At 41.1% G+C, this 21,068-nt stretch overlaps 1 protein-coding gene and 1 long non-coding RNA gene across 5 annotated transcripts in view; one reads left to right on the top strand and one right to left on the bottom strand.

Moving 5' to 3' along the window:
* The window catches only part of LOC123269442 (hemicentin-2), a 593,151-nt gene that overhangs the window by 171,674 nt on the left and 400,409 nt on the right, over positions 1 to 21,068 (bottom strand). The gene's annotated exons all lie outside the window — the stretch shown is intronic.
* LOC123269450 lies at positions 754 to 19,208 on the top strand. The gene is made up of 3 exons (XR_006510416.1): positions 754 to 832; positions 11,110 to 11,115; positions 19,198 to 19,208. It is a non-coding gene; the product is annotated as an uncharacterized LOC123269450 (long non-coding RNA).

The raw sequence follows: 21,068 nt of genomic DNA, 5'->3' as shown, positions 1-21,068 counted from the left end.
TGAATCAGCTTGACAAACTGAGTCAGAAAATATCTTTCATTCAAAAGTTTATATGTCGCGTTCCAGATACCATAAAGGCGTATTCCGGCAAAAGACCCCGGTGAAAAGCTATCGGTGCGTATAAAATAATTTTTTTCGGGAATCGACGAATTTTCGTCTGAAATGTGCAGAAATGCAGAAAAAAATTTTATACACCCTTATGGCTCCCGGGACCCACCTCGGATGCCATAAGTGCGTATAATAAGATTTTCGTTTCGGGAATTAACTTATTTTTACCTGAAACGTTGAGAAATACAAAAAAAATTTTTCTCAAAATTAAAATTTTTTTTGAAAATTTAATTTTTTTTTGTCCAAAAAAAATTTTTAGTTTGAAGAAAAATTTTTTTTTGCATTTCTGCACGTTCTATACAAAAATAAAATGATTCCCGAAAAAAATGAACCAATATATTTTGTATTAAACGTGCAAAAAAGCAAAAAAAAACATTTTACTTCAAATTAAAAATTTTTTTTGGACTTAGAAAAAAAAATTAAATTTTCAAAAAAAAATTTTAATTTTGAGAAAGATTTTTTTTTGTATTTTTTGACGTTTCAGGTAAAGATACCTGATTCCTGAAAAAAAAATTATTTTTATACGCCTTTATGGCTCCCGGGACCCACCTCGGATGCCATAAGGGTGTATGAAAAAAATTTTTTTTTGGGAACCGACGTATTTTTTCGTGAAATGTGCAGAAATGCAAAAAAAATATTTCATCAAAGTAAAAATTTTTTTTGGACTTAGAAAAAAAAAATTAAATTTTTATTCTACGCCCTTAAGGCATCTGTAACGCGATTTGTTAGCGATTGCTAAAAATGAAAATTTATTATTTAACCGAAAAATTGCTTACCGTCAAAATTGATATAGTCTTAAAAAAATTACAATATAATAATTTACAGTTGAATTTTTAATATTGAGAATTTTAAACATTAAAATTTATAATAAAACATTAAAAATGTACAGAACGATGTACAAATTCTAAAGAATTATAAGAACTTGACTTATGCATTTTTTTAATTAATAAATATTTTTAAAAAATAGTTGATATTTATCAAAACACAATATTAAATAACATAAATTATATAAATAATGAACCGTTACACTTCGTCACTGCATAAATTTAGCTTATAAGAATGATGAGAGGTATACTAACTTATCGGTCGTCCGGTGTAGGGGCTAGTTATGTCTGGCAAGCGCTCGTCTCGGGTTCGAGTTTCGGTTAGAACGACTGCGATTTTCACTTTATTTCTATAGGTAGCGAAAGTTAGGTCTAAATAAAGAGTCAAGCGGGTCTAAACATGTGTTAGCTCTACATTAAAATAATATAAAAAAAAAAACTCGAAAAATTCTTTTTTTATCATTTTACTAATAACAAAATTATTATTATTAAAAAAAGAAAAAAAAATTCGGTCTCTAGTTGGGTTCGAACCTGCGTCCTTGGGCACGGTACAACAAAAGTAATTATTATTATTTAAATTTTTATTATTATTCAACGCCTGGTTAGACTGTAATCCTGTCAAAGTGGGACAAAACTCCACTATTTACAGTCAAACCAGGCGTCGAGTTTATATAGTATTTAACTGAGCAGTCTTTCCTGACCACTCAATTTTCTAAGAATTGTTGGAAAAAAGTACAGCTTAAACGGGTCTGAATTTTTGACTCGGGAATATAAACGATGACTGTTACAAATTTTAAACATTTCAAGTTCGAGAAAATATATTACTTCCTGCGATCCGACAAAAAAATGAACAGAGATAAGAAATAAATAAATAAATAATTTCTTTTTTTTTATCACTTAAAGAAATATTTAGATCAAATGTTTAACGATGCTCAGATAAACAATTTTAAATGATGAAATTCTAAATAATAATAAAATAACAAGTAGATAAAATTTATAACGAAGAAATATTTAGTTGAACAACATAATTAATTATTAAATAAATTGTTAAGTTTTGTAAAATGTTGAAAGAGCGGAAAAGCGGGGATCAGGTTTAGGTCTGGATATCTCAATTAAAACGCGTAAATTATTATCAAAATTAACACTAGGGATTTATTTATAATAAATACACTAAATATTCAATATGTTAAATAGCGGATTGTTTAAAAAAAAAGCGGATTTATAATATACAGCGTGGGTAGCACAAGCGATGCCGGTTGACACGTGGGCGAACACTCTGCCGGCACTGTAAAAGCGGTGAAATAAATGCACAAATAACACAATTTATCTGTAACAAACTAAAGCGAATTATTAGCGGTTAATTTAAGCAATTTAAATGATAAAAATAGTGAAATGCGGTTAATTAACAATAAGCGAAAGCAAAGCGGAATTAATGGCGACTTGTTGCAACTGAAAGCGTGGAAGCGAAAGATAATAATAATAGTTCGTCTTCTTCCTCGTTGACTTGGGGAAGAAGGCTATTGCGCATGTCTAGCGGGAGCAATCAGCCAATAAAGCGGTCGATCCATGGCGTGATCGAGAGGCTGATTTTCCATTGGCGGTTCGATTTTGCGGGAACTAGCGGTGGACAGGTGTGTCTCTTGAATTTGGGAGTTCCCCAGGAGCGAGTTAATCGCTACTGGGCCTTGTTCACCGAACAAGTTTTAAATTGCAATAGAAAATTTAAATTGCAAAGAAAATCGGAGGCCCCAATACTTGTCTTCATTTTTTTTTTTAGTTTTGTTCGGATAAGTCTAGCTAATAGATAGTTAGTCTAAGTCTGAGTCCTCTGTTAGAACGCACTTTCCTGCGGGAGTCTCGCCATAGACTCCCGTCGAGGAATCTTTTGTAAACAAGGCCCGTATACTGATCGGTTGGGTGAAGTGTCGTATACGCCCAGTTGCACAAGTAACACGCTGTTTTAAATGTCTTGGTTTTGGACACCAAACATGTCAGTGTGCGGGACCAGACAGAAGCAAATGCTGCTACAAATGTGGCGGAGAGAACCACAAGGCCGTAAACTGCACGGAGAAGCTAAAATGCTTCCTTTGTGCTCCGGACAAAAATGCCCAGGACGGTCTATGCCATATTTCTGGCACTGGAGCTTATGAGACATTCCGCACAGCACTTGTAGAAGCCACGAGAGGGCAGAAATGACACGCATACTACAAGGCAACCTGAATAGGTATGCCTTGGCTCAAAACCTGCTGCGCCAGCGTGTCTTTGAAGATAAAATCGACGTCTGCTTTATCTGCGAGCAACATCTAAACATCGAAGGTAAAACATGGTTCGCAGACGAAACTGGCATAGCAGCAATTTGGATTGTGAACACAAAGAACGTTACCGTCAACAACAGCGGAAGTGGAGCAGGTTTTGTCTGGATTCAAACCCCCACAACCTACTTCATGAGCGTCTATCTCTCACCTAACGAAGGGATTAGTATGTTCCGACAGAAACTGGCAAATATAGAAAATGCGGTAACTAAATTCGACGGTGAAGTCATCGTAGCCGGAGACTTCAACGCTAAATCGGCTGAGTGGGGCGCTGCTTTCTCCGACACCAGAGGTAACGAGGTCGCTGACGTCGTGGCTAGACTCGACCTTATAGTGCTGAACACCGGGAGCACCACGACCTTTAAAAGACCAGGGTACCAAGAATCCATCCTCGACATCTCGTTGGCGACTCCAAAGACTGCCAACATGATCGAAGACTGGACTGTATCCGAAGAATACAGCGGCAGTGATCACCAGTTCGTGACATTAAACGTTGGATTGGCATCTGCTTCGGTTTCACAACGCGACCTTTCTAAGCGGAAGTGGAATGTCAGGAGGCTTGATCCAGAGACACTGCGAGCTTCACTTGCACGAAGCTGGTCTATCCTTCAGAACAACCCGACTACGGATACTGCAGTGAGACGGAAAAGGAAGTGCTAAATACGATGACGGAGATTGCTGCCGCATGTGACGCCTCTATGCCGCGGCTGAAAAATCAGAGTTTCCCCAGGCCGGCGTTCTGGTGGTGGTCAACAGATATAGTTGGACTCCGGAAAAAATGCCACAGACTACGTCGGCTAGCAATGGGAGCTGCAAAACGCTCCCCCAATCAAGATCTACATTTGAGCGAGTATAAGCAGGCCAAAAAGAACCTAAACCGGGCAATCAAAGCAAGCTAAGCGAAATTGTGGCAAGAGGTCTGTAACGACCTTGATAAAGATATCTGGGGTAAAGCCTACCACTCAAAACAGGAAAGGCACTCGGCCCTGATGGCATCCCACCATCGGTGATCAAGACTGTAGCCCTGGAATACCCACACATACTCCTGAACACCTACAACGCATGCTTGGCAACTGGCACGTTTTCAGCGGTCTGGAAGCGGCAGAGATTGGTTCTGCTAGATAAAGGCAAAGGTGGCCCTGTAACACTCTCGTCGTTCAGACCACTTTGCATGCTGGACATTGCTGGGAAATTGCTCGAAAAGCTTATACAGGGAAGACTACGAAACGAAATCGATCGTGCTGGAGGCTTTGTCGCAAACGAACATGGCTTCCGGAAAGAACGTTCAACAGTCGGCGCGATCCAGACAATCGTAGGGACAGCGAGAGAAGCATGGATTGGTAGCCTCAAAGCTCGTAAAGTATGCATTCTCCTCACGCTAGATGTCAAAAACGCATTTAACAGCGTGAATTGGGGAGATATCCTAAACGCTCTGGAACACAAATTTGACGTAAAGCCAGAGAATTTGGCACTAATCGACAACTATCTTGAAGAAAGAAAGCTAATAGCGGAAACTACAGAAGGACCACAAGAATACGCCATAACGGCTGGCGTGCCGCAAGGCTCAATAATGGGGCCCGATTTATGGAACACCGACTATGACAAGCTTCATAAGATTCTGTTACCAAAGCAAGTAGAGCTAACGGGCTTTGCAGACGTCGCGGCCACGATCACAGTAGACAGCGTAGAGGAGGCCGAACTACTAGTTCGGGAAACCATTGATGCCGTCGAGACTTGGCTCGATAAACACCACCTGAAACTCGCCAAGCACAAAACCGAGATGGTCGTTCTGATTCGTCAAAATGGTTCCCAAAACCATTCGCTGTGGACATGGGAGGAACAAAACTAACGTCAACAAGGGCCCTGCGCTATCTGGGGGTAATGATAGACGAGAAACTATCTTTTCGCGAACACCTCGATAATGCATACCAGAAAGCCAGCAAGACGGTGTCTAGCCTAGCAAGAATTATGACCAACACCATGGGACCAAGAACAAAAAAGAGAAGAGTTAAACTCTATGACGCTAAAGATAGTGACGAAAACATGAGAGACGCAAGAACGAGGATAAAAGCGGAAACTCAGTAAGAGTGGCAGGACCGATGGACATCGGGAGAGACGGGCAGATGGACAGCGCGCCTGATCCCAAACATCAACGTCTGGCTTTCTCCGAAGCACGGGGATACGGACTTCTTCCTGACTCAGCTATTGACGGGACATGGGCAGTTCAATGCCTATCGTTTCAAGATGGGTTTGCAGAGCACACCAACGTGCAAATACTGTCCAGACAAAATTGACAACGCCGAGCACACGTTTTTCGAGTGTGATCGGTGGAAGGACGACAGAATCAGCACCGAAGAAACAATAGGCACAACGCTCTCCCCTGAGAGCTTGGTAACCTGCATGATCACAAAAGAAGAAAACTGGTCAGCTGTCGCAGCCTACACGCAGCGCCTTTCAAACGAAAAAATCGCAGAAAAGCATTAGAAACCAGTAGTAACAAGAAGTAGGTGTCGTGAGACACAACATGGACTGGATCGAAGTAATGCTAACGCGGTCTCGACCCAGTCTTCCCTGTAACATCTATGGGGAAAGGAGAGAGGAGGATGTTTAGTCGGTATTGTTGCAAAATAATATTGACTTCTGAGTCCGACATATCCAGGCACCAACACCTAGTCTTGGCACCAACACACACACACACACACACACACACACACACACACACACACACACACACACACACACACACACATGCACACATTGTTGGAGGCCTGTAATCGGGTAGGAAATAATAAAGCGCCGGGATTGGACGGAATCTCTAATATAGCCTTGAAAACAATCATAAAGCAGCACCTACATTTTTTTAGACGCTTACAACGCATGCCTCAAGGAGGGGACTTTTCCTCGTAAGTGGAAACAGCAACGGTTAGTACTTTTACCTAAAGGAAAGAAACCGCCAGAAGAACCGTCATCTTACCGACCACTCTGCATGCTAGATACGGCGGGTAGGATATTTGAGCGTATCATCCATCTGCGAATAGATGCAGTAGTCGACCCACTCTTGGCAGACAACCAGTATGAATTCCGGAAAGGACGATCAACCCTGGACGCGATTAACCTGGTTGTTAATACGGCCAAAGAGGCAATCGCAGGAACTAGATGGAAGGGTGGAACGAAGAAGTACTGCCTGGTGGCTGCCTTGGACATCAAAAATGCTTTCAATTCCGCTAATTGGGACTGCATCATGCAAGCTCTCGACGAGAAGAACGTGCCAACATATCTTCGCAGACTAGTGATTAGCTATTTTACAGATAGTGTACTGAAATACGATACAAAGAATGGTCCGAAAGAGTATGATATAACCGGTGGTGTGCTACAGGGCTCTGTTCTTGGTCCACTTCTGTGGAATATCATGTATCACAGGCTCCTAAGACTGAAGCTTCCAAGATGTGTCAAACTGGTAGCGTATGCGGATGATGTTGCCGCAGTGATCGTCGCCAAACACCTCGACGAGATTCAACATCTGTTTGACATCACTTTTGAGAAGATCAACCAGTGGATGGATACAGTGAACCTACAACTGGCTAAGCAGAAGACCGAAGCAGTGCTTATTACCAGCCGAAAAGAAGTTGAAACAATTAAGCTAAAAGTCGGTGACCGAGAAATCACATCACAACCTCATATACGATATCTCGGAGTGATGCTTGATGCCCGACTCAACTTCAAGCAGCAAGTGGAACACGTCTGTACGAAAGCGTCAGTAGTGAGAGCTAGTCTCGCACGATTGATGCCGAACGTCGGAGGCCCAAAGCAGAGCAGGAGGCTGCTATTGTCATCAGTAGTCACATCGGTGCTCACCTACGGAATATCCATTTGAGCTGACGCACTAGAGGAGCAAGATTCATGGAGAAAAGCTGGACCAATATATCGTATGAGTGCCCTACGAGTAACTAGCGCCTTCCGCACAATATCAGAGGAAGCAGTGTGTGTTATTTCCGGTACTCTGCCTCTCAGAGTCCTAGCTGAGGAAAGACGGAACCTATACCAATGAAAAAGGTCAACCACACTGAGCCCTGAAGAACTTGGAGGGGAAAAACGGCAACACAGCATCGCAAGATGGCAACAGGAGTGGAATTTTTCAGAGAAAGCTCGGTGGACGTACCGTCTCATACCTCGGATTGATGTGTGGTTCAACCGGAGTCACGGTAAGATCAACTATTATTTAACGCAGATGTTATCAGGACATGGATGTTACCGGAAGTATCTTCACCGCTTTAAGCACGATGATACCCCAGAGTGCCCGTCCTGTCCAGGGGTCAATGAAGATGCGGAGCATGTTTTTTTTGTGTGTCCACGTTTCAACCAACAGCGCGATGAGTTAGAGAAGATTCTGAAAAAGAAAACCCAACCAGAATCAACAGTAGAAGCAATGTTGTCGTCAAAAGCTGCTTGGAACGCCACAAGCACTTTTGCTACAAAAGTGCTTACAGAGTTGCGATCCATTGAGAGGAAAAGAGCGAAAGACAGAATCTAGAAGAAAGAAATAACATCTTAGCCACCAGAAGGAAGAGCGGCAGCTAATTCCTCCCCCGCGAAGAAATGCCTTACGGCGGTACCATGGGGGATCAGAGGATAGAAGAGAAAGGGGTTTAGGGTTTAGTGGGTAGGGGCGTCAGCGTCGAGTTTTAGTATGACGCTGCGTCGAGTCGCCACATATCCAGGCCAAACAGCTATGCCTAGAATCCGTAAAAAGGATTCCCCCCCCCCAAGGGAAAAAAAAAAAAAAAACACTCACATGCACACACACACACACACACACGCACGCGCACACACACACACACACACACACACACACACACACACACACTCGGGGCAGAAGAGATACTGCTACCGGGCGCGTCTCCCCGAGCGGATGGGAGAACGCTCGCTGTCCTTGGATGACACTTAATCTCTTAGTTGATGAGGTACAGCGGGTAGGAGCCAAGCAAAATAACCAAACAAAATAAGCTCCCGTGGACAAAACTCCCCTTTAATGGGTTGGTCACACTAACTGACCTAACAAGACGATTGGTTCCTGCTGTAACTCACTGGGAGTGTCCGGAACCTGTATCGTAGTTTCCGACGATGCAGGCCACGGCTGATGTGAGCTTGCTCTGCCGAGGTGAAAGTTGCAGCAGTGGATCAGGAGCCAGCCACTTCGGGCCTTGATCAGGAAGTACGCAGTGAGTGTTAGAGATCGGAATCTTCACCGCTCCGAGCGAGTCTAGTCCGTCCGTGTATTCCGGGACTGGCTAAGTGTCGGCTAGGCCTCAGGGAACTGGGGTAGGAGTACTATCTCCGAGGGTACACCCGTTCCTAGTTATGGCAACCCGCTCCACTCCGTACGATGCGCTGGTAAATCAAAAAAGTATGAGTACGTTACAGGAAACAAACATGAATAGAAACGGGCTTCATGCTCAACAAGCAGCGATTGAAGCAAGCGCTGACATGAAGAGAACGCAAGCGTTGGAGCGCCTTGAGAAGCTGACCATTGAGCTGCAAGAGTTTGTCCAAACTAAGGTCAATATCCACAAGGAGATAAAGACCAAGACAACCGGTGTAGTCAATGCTCTTGGAAGATTCAAGAAACTGGACGAAGAATGGCGCTCATCATTACACCGCACCCCTTGTGCTACATCGGAGAGAAACAGTCAAGTGGTTGTTGAAGAAGCGATGGACACTGGAGCCGAAGGTGACGGAGAATCAGTCGCTGAAGAAGAAAGTGAAACTATCACAACGGCAGAGACTGAATCCTTTGACCAAGACGGCCGCATCCTGAGGAAGTTGAAAAGAAAAATTCGTTCTCCCGAAGGCGGAGCTTTTCATACTCCCAAGAAGCTGAAAGACGTTGGACCTGGTCATCCCATCAAGAAGCAGGAAGTGGTTAAGGATCTTCCACAAAACTCTTGTGAACAGAACAAGAAGCCAGGGTGGAGAAAAGGTGCAGTCCAGAAAGGACAAGAAGAAGGAGCGCAAGAAACTGCTCCCAGAAAAACCTCTGGTGCCTCCACCGAAGCCGAACCAGAAGCCAAGAAGAACAGCAACGAGACCGGAGGCACTTATTATCCGTCCAGCGAACAAAGATAAGTATTCTGAAATACTTACACGGATCAAGGCGGACGTTCGCCCAGATCAGGTCCGCAACACAGTCGAGAAGATACGGTAAAGACCTGCAGAAGACTATCGCGGGAATACTTAAGGAGGACGCAAATGTCATTAGTACAGGACCTGAAGAAGACCTGGAAATTCGCGATATTGACGATACTACAACTAAAGATGACATTCTAACAGCTTTACAAGAGGCAGCTGGAAACGATTGTGGTATAACAGTAGAGGCCATTAAAATTCGTAAGGTCTTACGTAGCAGAACACAAATTGCGTCGGTGACTCTGGCAGCAACGGTAGCGCAGAAAGTGGTAGGAGAACACGGTAAGATTAGGATCGGCTGGACCAATTGTCGTATTAGAACAGTACTAAGACCAGTCCGATGTTATAAATGCTGGCATTTTGGACACCGTGCGGTTCAGTGCACAAGTAAAGTCGACCGCTCCAAACTTTGCATTAAATGTGGAGAAGAGGGACACAAAATCGCCGAATGTAATAAGCCTGCTAAATGCGCACTGTGTGCGGATCAATCCAGTACAGAGAATAACGCCCATCATGCCGGCACAAGCAGATGCCCAGTATACCAAGAGGCACTCAAGAAGATAACTGATAAACGAAAATGAGAATACTGCAGCTAAACATCAATCACTGTGAAGCGGCACATGATTTGCTCATGCAGACAGTACGTGAACAGAAGCTTGACCTTGTGCTTATATCGGAACCGTATAAACACCTCGGCGGCCAACCATGGGAAACTGACTGCACCAAAAAAGCTGTCATATGGTCCTGTCGCAAGCTCCCCTTCAGAGTGTCGTTAACAATGGCAGCGCCGGCTTTGTAGCAGCATCGGTAGATGGCATCCGCTTTTACAGCTGCTACACACCACCTAGCCTCACTATTGTTGAATTCATGGACTTTCTGGATCGACTGACGGAGGACGCGAAGCAGTACTACCCAGTGGCAATAGCTGGAGACTTCAACGCCTGGGCAGTGGAATGGGGCAGCAAACACACCAACGCTCGAGGTAAAGAACTACTGGAAGCTTTTCTACGTTAGATGTAGTATTGTTAAACAGCGGCGATGCGCCGACGTACACTAAAGGAGACGCAAGTTCTATTGTGGATCTTACTTTTGTCAGCAGCAGCCTCATCAGAGGAAACTACGACTGGAAGGTGATGGAGATCTACACGGCCAGCGATCACAATGCGATTCTCTGGGAAGTATCAAAGGACCAGAATCCTAGAAGACCGGCTAAGAAACTTGACATCGTTGGGTGGAAGGTGAAATCCTTTGACCCAGGTGCTCTAGTAGCTGCCCTAAATAGTGAACCGCTTACTACTGGATCTGCAGAAGAAATGACCAAGGACTTGATGAAGAGAGTGACCCAGGCTTGCGACACCTGCATGCCTCGTAAACGGGGCATGAACCAAAGACCTTCGGTGCACTGGTGGAACGAACACATCAGCTTCCTACGGAAAGAGTGTCTCAAGAAAAGAAGAATATCTCAGCGTGGTTATCGGCGGCCTGACTCAGCGGAACTAGTCGCAGAATACAAGAAAGCTCGTCGAGACTTAAACAAAGCCATCAAGGATAGCAAGAAGAACTGCTGGAAAGAGCTAATCAACGAGGTGGACAAAGACTTGTGGGGCAGACCTTACAAGGTAGTCATGGCAAACTTGAAATACCAGCCAATGCCGTCTCCTACGTGTCCTCAACTCCTACAGAAGATCGTGACTGCACTGTTTCCACGACAGCGCGTTTTCAACTACCTGTTGACACAAGACGAACTGAATGATATCCCACCTGTGACGAAAGAAGAACTGATGGAAGCTTGTAACCGCGTCGGGAATAATAAAGCGCCGGGATTGGACGGAATCCCTAATATTGCCTTGAAAACATCTATTAAAGCAGCGCCAGCGTTATTCCTCGATGTCTACAACATCTGCTTGAAGGAAGGGATTTTTCCTCGGAAGTGGAAACAACAACGGCTGGTACTACTTCCTAAAGGAAAAAAGCCACCGGAAGAACCGTCATCTTATCGTCCACTCTGCATGTTGGATACAGCCGGTAAGATACTCGAACGTATAATCCACCAAAGGATAGAAGCAGTTGTCGATCCACTATTAGCAGACAATCAGTACGGATTTCGAAAAGGACGATCAACCCTGGACGCAATCAACCTGGTTGTCGGTATAGCCAAAGACGCAATCGCCGGTACCAGATGGAAGGGTGGAACGAAGAAATATTGTCTGGTGGCAACCCTAGACATTAAAAATGCCTTCAACTCCGCCAACTGGGATCGCATCATGCAAGCTCTTCAAGAGATGAACGTACCAGGATATCTACGAAGGATAGTCGCTAGCTACTTCACGAATAGAGTCCTTAGATATGACACGAAGAATGGTCCAAAGGAGTATGATGTTACTGGAGGCGTCCCGCAGGGTTCTGTTCTCGGTCCACTTCTCTGGAATATCATGTACAACGGATTGCTGAGACTGAAACTACCAAGAAATGTCAAACTGGTAGCGTACGCGGACGACGTAGCCGTAGTAATCGTCGCCAAGCATCTTGATGAGATAAAACATATGTTCGCTATCACCTTTGAGCGAATTAACCAGTGGATGGACACAGTAAATTTACAACTGGCTAAACAGAAGACCGAGGCTGTACTTATCACTAGCAGAAAAGTGGTGGAAACGATCAATCTAAACGTCGGAGACCAAGAAATCACATCCCAACCATTCATTCGATATCTGGGAGTGATGCTCGATGCCCGACTTAACTTTAAACAACAAATTGAACACGTGACCACCAAAGCATCAGCAGTAGTAGCCAACCTAGTACGATTGATGCCCAACATCGGTGGCCCGAAGCAGACAAGGAGGTTATTGCTATCATCAGTAGTTACATCGGTCCTCACGTATGGTATATCCATTTGGTCCGACGCACTTGAGACCCAAGAATCATGGAGGAAAGCATGTCCGGTTTACCGACTGAGCGCGCTAAGAGTAGCCAGCGCCTTCCGAACAATATCAGAGGAAGCAGTGTGCGTCATTTCTGGAACTCTGCCGCTTAGAGTCTTAGCTAAAGAAAGACGGGCCCTTTACCATCGAAAGAGGTCAACTACACTGAGCGCTGAAGAACTAAGAACAGAAGAACGGCAGCACAGCATCTCGCGATGGCAACTTGAGTGGGACGCCGCAGGAAAAGGAAGATGGACACACCGCCTCATACCAAAGATCGACGTTTGGCTGAGCCGAAACCATGGTGAAGTCAACTATTACCTAACGCAGATGTTGTCAGGACATGGGTGCTTTCGAGAGTATCTGCACCGCTTTAAGCACGACGATTCTCCGGAGTGCCCGTCTTGTCCAGGGGTTATTGAGGACGCAAGGCACGTTTTCTTTGTGTGTCCACGTTTCGATCCTCAGCGTGAGGAGTTAGAGAGGATCCTGAACTGGAGAATCCAACCAGAGACAATAGTAGATGCAATGTTGTCGAATCAAACTGCTTGGAACGCTACAAGCACTTTTGCCACAGAAGTGCTTACAGAGCTGCGTTCCATTGAAAGAAAAAGAGCAAATGACAGAAACTAGAAGGAAGGAAAAATAACACCTTAGCCACCAGAAGGAATAGCGGTAGCTGGATCCTCCCCTCACGAAGTAATGCCTGACGGCGGTTTCCATGAGGGATTAGAGGAAAGAAGAAAAGGGGTTTAGGGTTTAGTGGGTAGGGGCGTTAGGGTCGAGTTTTAGTATGACACTGCGTCGAGTCGCCACATATCCAGGCCAAACAACTATGCCTGGAATCCGTAAGAAGGATTCCCCCCCCTAAGATGAAAAATTAAAAAAAAAAAAAAACACACACACACACACACACACGCACACATACAGACGTCTGAACACCATCGTGGGAAGTGTCTGGGAAGCTTCCTAGGACCTCAAAATATCGAGATCTGATGAAAACTCGATTCACTAAAAACGGGGTAGAATCAATAACTTCCCGATTTTCGTAAATTTTTAATTTTCTTAGCGGGAAGTTAAAAATACCGCACGCGGTCTTTGACCTCAAAGTACTTCAAGGAAAAGAAGGACACAAAATTGCTGATTGTAAAAATTCACCTAAATATGCACTGTGCATTGAACAGCACGGCGTAGAAAAGGCGGCTCAACATCCAGGCACGAATAGATGCCCCGTCTTCCAAGAAGCGCTCTAGAAGATAACGAAGCCAAGAACATGAAGATATTGCAGGTCAACCTCAATCATTGTGAGGCTGTGCATGACCTGCTCATGCAAACTATGCGCGAATTAGAGGCAGACGTAGCACTTATAATTAATTCTTATAGACAACCGAGTAACCAACCCTGGGAATCCGACAGCACTAACAAAGCCGTCATCTGGTCCTGCGGTAAATGTCCTTTTCAGAGAACAGTCAACAATAAAGAAGCCGGCTTCGTAGCAACATGGGTAGATGGCCTCCGATTCTACAGTTGCTATGCACCACCGAGTCTCTCTAATGAACAGTTTGAAGACTTCCTTGATCGGCTAACTGAGGACGCAAGAAAACACTTTCCCGTGGCAATAGCTGGTGACTTCAATTCCTGGGCAGCAGACTGGGGCAGCAAGTTCACTAATACACGTGGAAAAGCACTTCTCGAGGCAATGGCTACACTGGACGTAATCCTTCTTAACACCGGTGACACGCCAACGTATACTAAGGGAGAGGCAAACTCAATTGTCGACCTTACATTTGTCAGCAGTTGCTTAGCTCGAAGAGGTTTTTCTTGAAAAGTATTGATCATCTACACAGCCAGTGACCATAGTGCGATACTATGGGAAATATCAATTGGCCAGAATCTAACAAGAGTCAACAGGAACGCAAGTGCGGTTGGGTGGACAGTTAAATCTCTCGCCCTCACTGCTTTAGTAGTAGCCCTAGAGTGCGATCCGATCATCGTAGAAACTGCTGAAGAGAAGACCAAGGACCTAATGAGAAGAGTCACCCAGGCTTGCGACGCCAGTATGTCTCGGAAACGTGGCATGAATTCAAGACCTTCGATGCACTGATGGAACGATCTTATTAGCATTCTACGTTCAGAGTGTCTTAAAAAAAGAAGAAAGTCTCAGCGTGGCTACAGACGACCTAACTCCGCAGAGCTGTTGGCAGAGTATAAAAAGGCCCGTCGAAGACTAAACAAGGCCATTAAAGAAAGCAAAAGACGCTGCTGGAAGGAACTGGTCGCAGAAGTAGAGGAAGAAGATCCATGGGGCAGACCGTATAAGGTGGTTATGACCCACCTGAAATGCCAGCCAATGCCATCACCTACGTGTCCACAGCTCCTAGAGAAGACTGTTACTGCGCTGTTTCCCCAACAGCCGGTATTCACCTACAAGTTGGAGCAGCTCAACCCTGAAGACATCCCTACTATCACGTTGGACGAGTTGATAGAGGCAGGCAATCGAGTAGGAAATAATAAGGCGCCGGGATTGGACGGAATCCCTAATATTGCCCTGAAATCAATCCTTAGGGCAGCACCGGCATTATTCCTGGACGTTTACGATACATGCCTGAAGGAAGGGACTTTTCCCCAGAAGTGGAAACAGCAACGGCTAGTGCTACTTCCGAAGGGGAAAAAGCCGCCGGAAGAACCGTCATCCTATCGACCACTCTGCATGTTAGACACGGCCGGAAAGATATTCGAGCGCATAATCCATAAGAGAATAGAGGCTGTAGTCGATCCACTCCTGGCAGAGAACCAGTTTGGTTTCCGAAAAGGACGGTCAACTTTGGATGCGATCAAATTGGTTGTTGATACAGCCAAGGTTGCAATGATTATGTCGATTTTTTTTATTTTGTCTATTTTTAACTTCCCGCTACGAAAATCGAAGATTTTCAAAAATCGGGAAGTTATTGTTTTCACCCCGTTTTGCAAAAATCGAGTTTTCATCAGATCTCGACGTTTGAAGGTCACAGGAAGCTTCCCTGACTATCCCCGCGAGGTTGTCACGGCGTCTGTATGTGTGTGTGTGTGTGTGTGTGTGTGTGTGTGTGTGTGTGTGTGTGTGTGTGTGTGTGTGTGTGTGTGTGTGTGTGTGTGTGTGAAAGTATGTGAACCGCTTATAACTTTTGAACGGCTTGACCGATTTCATCGCGGTTGGTGCCATTCGAAAGGGCTTGACCAAACTCAAATTTTGAAAACTATTTGGATTGATTCAGATCAATAGATTTTGAGAAATCTTCAAAAAACTGAAAAAAAAAATTTTTTCAAATGTGGTTTTTTTGGAATAATTTTTAAACGGCTTAATAGTTCAATTCCAAAAACTAATCAGCTCTTAACCTCAAAAAACCACGTCGATCGCCACCAGTCCGAACAAAATCGGTTGATTCATTCGAGAGATATCGTGAACGAAAGAAAACCGAAAAAAGTGTTTTTTCGGAATAACTCCAAAATTCCTAGTGCGATAAATTTAAAATTTAAGATTCTTTGTAAGGCTTAAAAAACTGCGTCGAATGCTTCTAACCGCGTAAAAATCGGTTTATTCATTCAAAAGTTATTGTGGTTTAAAAATTCAAAAAATAGTGTCTTATCAAATCTCTATCAGACTTTTGAGCTCGAAGAGCTTTAAAGGATAGGGAAGCAATCTCTTTGAGCTCTGAGAACTCAAAATAACCCATAAATTGTATTTTTGAGCTCGAAGAGCTCAAAAACGTCGGTGCAATTTTAAGCGCCTAAGTATGAAATTAGCGGGAAGTTGCAGGGATGGCCTTCAGGGTCAACCGTTTTCCTAATTTTTTTAAAGATATAACAGATTATTTTTATATTGAAATACACAATTGTTTTTAATTATTTACACTAGGGTGTTTCAAAAAAAAAAAAAAAAAAATTTTTTTTTTTTAATGGTGTTCAAAAGTTGATAGTACATTTAAAAACAAAAATTTTGGCGCCTATTAGAGCCCTTAATATTAATATTAAGGTTTGCCTCAATTCATTTGTAATTTTTCTATTTAAATAACACGAGAAAACTTTTTTTTTATTTTTGAATTTTAATTACTTCGGAATGGCTTGTTTACGCAAAATCTTAGAGAAAGGTCTTATAGAAAATTTTACGTTCTACAAAAAACGTTTGAAGGTAAAAGTTCCTCAGATCAACCGTTTCAAAGATATTTGCAATCAAAAATAACACCAATCAAAAATTTAAAATATTTTCCAATAAAATTGCAAAAAAAAATCATACTTTATATTGATATTGTTTTTTTTTGTAAAATCAATTGAATTCTGTTATTTTGAGATTTTAATTTTTTTTTGCTTATTTACTCCATACGTAACTCACAAAAAGTACAAATACATAAATATAAAGGTTAAAATTATCAAACAAATGATTTTTGGGTCTCTTTTATAACAAACTAGCTGTTACCCGCCCGCTCCGCTGGGAACTTTATAGAATTGTATTTTGAGATCTAGACTTGCAATTCAATTGGAGTATTGTTCTGACTTGCACAGATTCAAAATTCTATCGGATTGGCCTGTACCTTTTATCCATGTCATAATTCTAGCGACTATCCATTGTAACTTTCAATGTGCAATCACTATAACATTCCCGTGGCTTTCTCCAAAAATGAATAATCATTTTTGGATTTACGATTTTAATTTTTGATTTTACGAAATCTCTTAAAATGAATAGCCAAATTTCTTTTCCACATCTCAAGTGTTTAGAAAATGTTTTCATTTTAATCTGTTACATTCCCGCGATCCCGCAATAAGAACAATTCATTGGTTATGTGATCAGCAAAAATAAAATGTATGCAAAATACTTAGTCCGTTGACTATATAGCTACATGTAAAGTTAAATTTTAGAAACCATACAATGACTTTTTCGCCGCTGCCAAAGAGACGATTGTGGTAAGAAAATATAATTATTAAAAAAGGAAAATATTTTAATCCGTTGACCTTGGAGGCCATCCCTGTAATTACCTGTTTCTCTTAAGATTCTATCAAATTTTATATCTCTAGGAAATATATTTGAAGAATATGAATTTTTTGACAACTATCACTCCCGCACACTTATGTTAGAGAGAAATTTCGTAAGATCCTATTCGAGATGATTTTTACATTAAAAATAAAATATTCCAAGAAAACTTCGAGTCCATAGAAACTTGTTTTGAAAAGAAAGATTTTCATTGTTAACGCCTCCGCAGTCCCTTTAGGGTTGGAATTTGATAAAATTCATTCTTAGCTGAACTTGACATGATACATGAAGACTCCCACCAAATTTGAAGTCTGTCGAAGTTACAGTTTGGAAATTAAAATTTTAGATTTTAACACCCACCCCCGCAATTCCTATCGGAAGTAAAATTTATTGAAATCCATTTTGAGATGATCTCTACAGGAGAAATAAAAGATTTCTACCAAATTTAGAGTTTTCAGAGGTATATTATGGAAATGAACATTTTTTATTGTCAACACCCACTCCCGCGATCCTTATTGGAGGTGATTCGTTGTAAAATCCGTTCTTAGATCATTTCTATATCACATATAGAAGACTCCTATCAAATTTGAAGTCTGTAGGAGCTATAGCTTTGAAATTAAAAATTTTAATTGTAAATACCCACCCCCGCAAACCCCTGTGGGGTGAGCTATCGTAAAATTCGTTCCTATATTATTTCTACATCTCTAACAGAAAATTCCTACCCAGTTTGGAGTCTATTGGAGCTATAGTTTGAAAACGGGAATTTTTTATTGTTAACGCCCCCGCAATCCTCTTTGGGGTAGGATATCGTAAAATTCGTTCATAAATTATTTTTACATCATGTACAGAAATTTCCTATAAAATTTGGAATCTGTAGGAACTATAGCTTGAAAATTACAAATTTTCATTGTTAATACCCACCCTCGCAACCCTCTGTGGGGTGGGATATCATAAAATTCGTTCATAAATTATTTCTACATTACTTATAAAAAATTCCTACCAAATTTGGAGTCTGTAGGAGCTATAGCTTGAAAATTAAAAATTTTCATTGTTAATACGCACCCCCGCAACCCTCTGTGGGGTGTAATATCGTAAAGTTCGTTCATAGATTATTTCTAGATCTCTTACAGAAGATTCTTACTAAATTTGGAGTCGATAGGAGCTATAGTTTAAAAATGGGAATTTTTGATTGTTAACGCCCCCGCAACCCCCTTTGTGGGTGGAATTTCGTTAAATCCGTTCTTAGCTGACTTCTACTCGGTAAAAAGAATATTCCTACCAAATTTCAAGTCTCTAGGTCTTATGGTTCCAGAGATATCGTGATGAGTGACTATATACGTGGAAATCTCATATATACATAGATGTGGGTGAGTGCATGGATGGATGCGTGGGTGTATGTGTGGGAGTGCGTGGGTGGATGCGTGGGAGTACGTGGGTGGATGCGTGGGATGGTGTGGATGGAGAAGCATTGAAAGCGTAGAGTTGATGTTATACATTTTTCCGACTTCTTTATAAGCTAGAAAAAAAAAAAGAATGACGAAAAAACGATCGTCTTTTGTTTTATTGATGGAAACAAAAAACAAATGACTACACACATAAATTAATTAAAAAAAATGGGAATTTTCTATTGTTAACTCCCCCGCAAGACCCCTTGTGGGTGAAATTTCGTAAAATGCGTTCTTAGCTGACCTCTACTCGGCAAAAGGAATATTCCTACCAAATTTCAAGTCAATCGACCTAATAGTTTCTGAGATTTCGTGATGAGTGAGTTCAAAAATGGGATCTCCTATATATATAGATTTATTCAGTGTTCCCAGAAACTTTTGATTGTCTGATCGACACAGTGCCGTAAGATTATCGAATTTTCTCAAAAATTACCGTACGCACAAAAAAAAATGTTAAATTTAAGTTTTTGACTAAATTTACAAAATTAAAATTTTTTTATACAAAAATATTCTCATTTAAAATTCGGATATAAATTTACTCTTGAAAAATATTTACAAAAAAAATGTTTCCACTTTTTTGTTGACTGGTTTAATAACGGTACGATAGATTTAATGTTATTTGAGTTCGACATTTGATGAATTATAAAACATTTAAAGAAATCAAATTATCATTCACAAGGTATTTTCTTCGAAGAATTAGACTTGAGAGAAGAGACTGCAGACTAGAGACAGTAGAGACTATAGATAAAATATTATTTAGTCGGTAAAGAAAATTACATATGCATGTTACTATAAGACTGTGTAGGGTAATAGGGCATCCGTGGGGCGCTGCATGCTTCAAGCGGGTAATAAATAAAAGTTAAGCCACACGAATCAGAATGAAAATCAAACATATCGAAAATTATCGTACAATTATCGTACAAGACTCATATTATCGTAACTTTTCGTCACATAATCAAAGTTGGATGTACGATCGTACAATCCTTCAAATTATGTGACGTGTACGATAATTATGTGACGGATGGGAACGCTGGATTTATTGGCACCAGATGTACAGCTTGTCTAACAAACTCTGATACATCTTTCGCTTAAATCTACTTTTTTACACTAATTTTATAATTTATTATTTTATTTTAGTATTCCAACTTGATAGTTAATCTATATTTCAATCTATAACACTAGTAAATACTTTCTTCGACTTTGGGTCGTTTCCTTAGTTTCAGTTTATCGCATATAGCAGATTCTTTTCAAATTTGGAGCTTATAGGAGCTACAGCTCGAAAATTTAAAATTTTAATTGTTAAAACCCACCCCCGCACCCCCCTGTGGGGAGGGATATCGTAAAATTCGTTCATAAATTATTTTTACATTACTTACAGAAAATTCATACAAAATTATGAGTCTGTCGGAGCTGTAGCTCAGAAATTTAAAATTTTCATTTGTTATGTAAAGAAATTTTTCTTTACATATTTATTAACTATAAAAATCGAGTATAATATTTATTAATAAAAAAAAAATCGAGTATGATTTTATTTAAATTTTAACGATTGTAAAAGATAATTCGAGTGCGGTCATTAAGTGTCTCGTTCGATTTTTACAAAAGGCCCAGGGAAATTTCCGTAATTAGTCTGGAGCCCAGGTATATTTAAGAGATTAAATAGATAAATGGGAGTTTTGTTATACGTAAGCTAACTCACTTAAACTCAAAATAAGAAATACTTAAAGATAAAGAACATTAGATAAAAAGATTTATTTTAAACCAAAAGATTTTAGAATAATTTAATTACAAAATTTTAGTGTTGAGACAAAAATCGAAATAAATTTTAATAATGCACTTTCTGAAATAATTTTTAGACAACAAAAATTAAATATGAAATGAGAAACAAATAAAAAAATAAAACTTGAAAGTTAAATAATTTACAATAGACAAATAATAAACAATTAAATTCTAAAATAATACAACAAATTATTAACACGATAAAACAGAAATATTTCTACAAATAAATAATTAAATTTAAGAAAACGTAAGAGATGTTAGTTTCAAGTACATATTTATTCATACGATTTAAATAAATAAATTAATGTAGACAGTACAAATGTATGTCTTTGTCTATGCGTAAATGCGCTTACGTATACACAAACACATAGATGAATAATAGAACATAAGAGTAAGTGAGAAAGCATGTTGCACTCTGACCCAAGTAGAGGGACTCATGCAACATTTTTAGACAAATTTAAGAGAGAGGGTAAGGGCCCAAGAAAATAGACAAA

The sequence above is a fragment of the Cotesia glomerata genome, linkage group LG7 (assembly GCF_020080835.1).
Source record: "Cotesia glomerata isolate CgM1 linkage group LG7, MPM_Cglom_v2.3, whole genome shotgun sequence".
In the NCBI taxonomy this organism is placed as follows: domain Eukaryota; kingdom Metazoa; phylum Arthropoda; class Insecta; order Hymenoptera; family Braconidae; genus Cotesia; species Cotesia glomerata.
The sequence above is the reverse complement of the archived record's forward strand: the minus strand, read 5'-3'. Positions and strand labels throughout refer to the sequence as shown.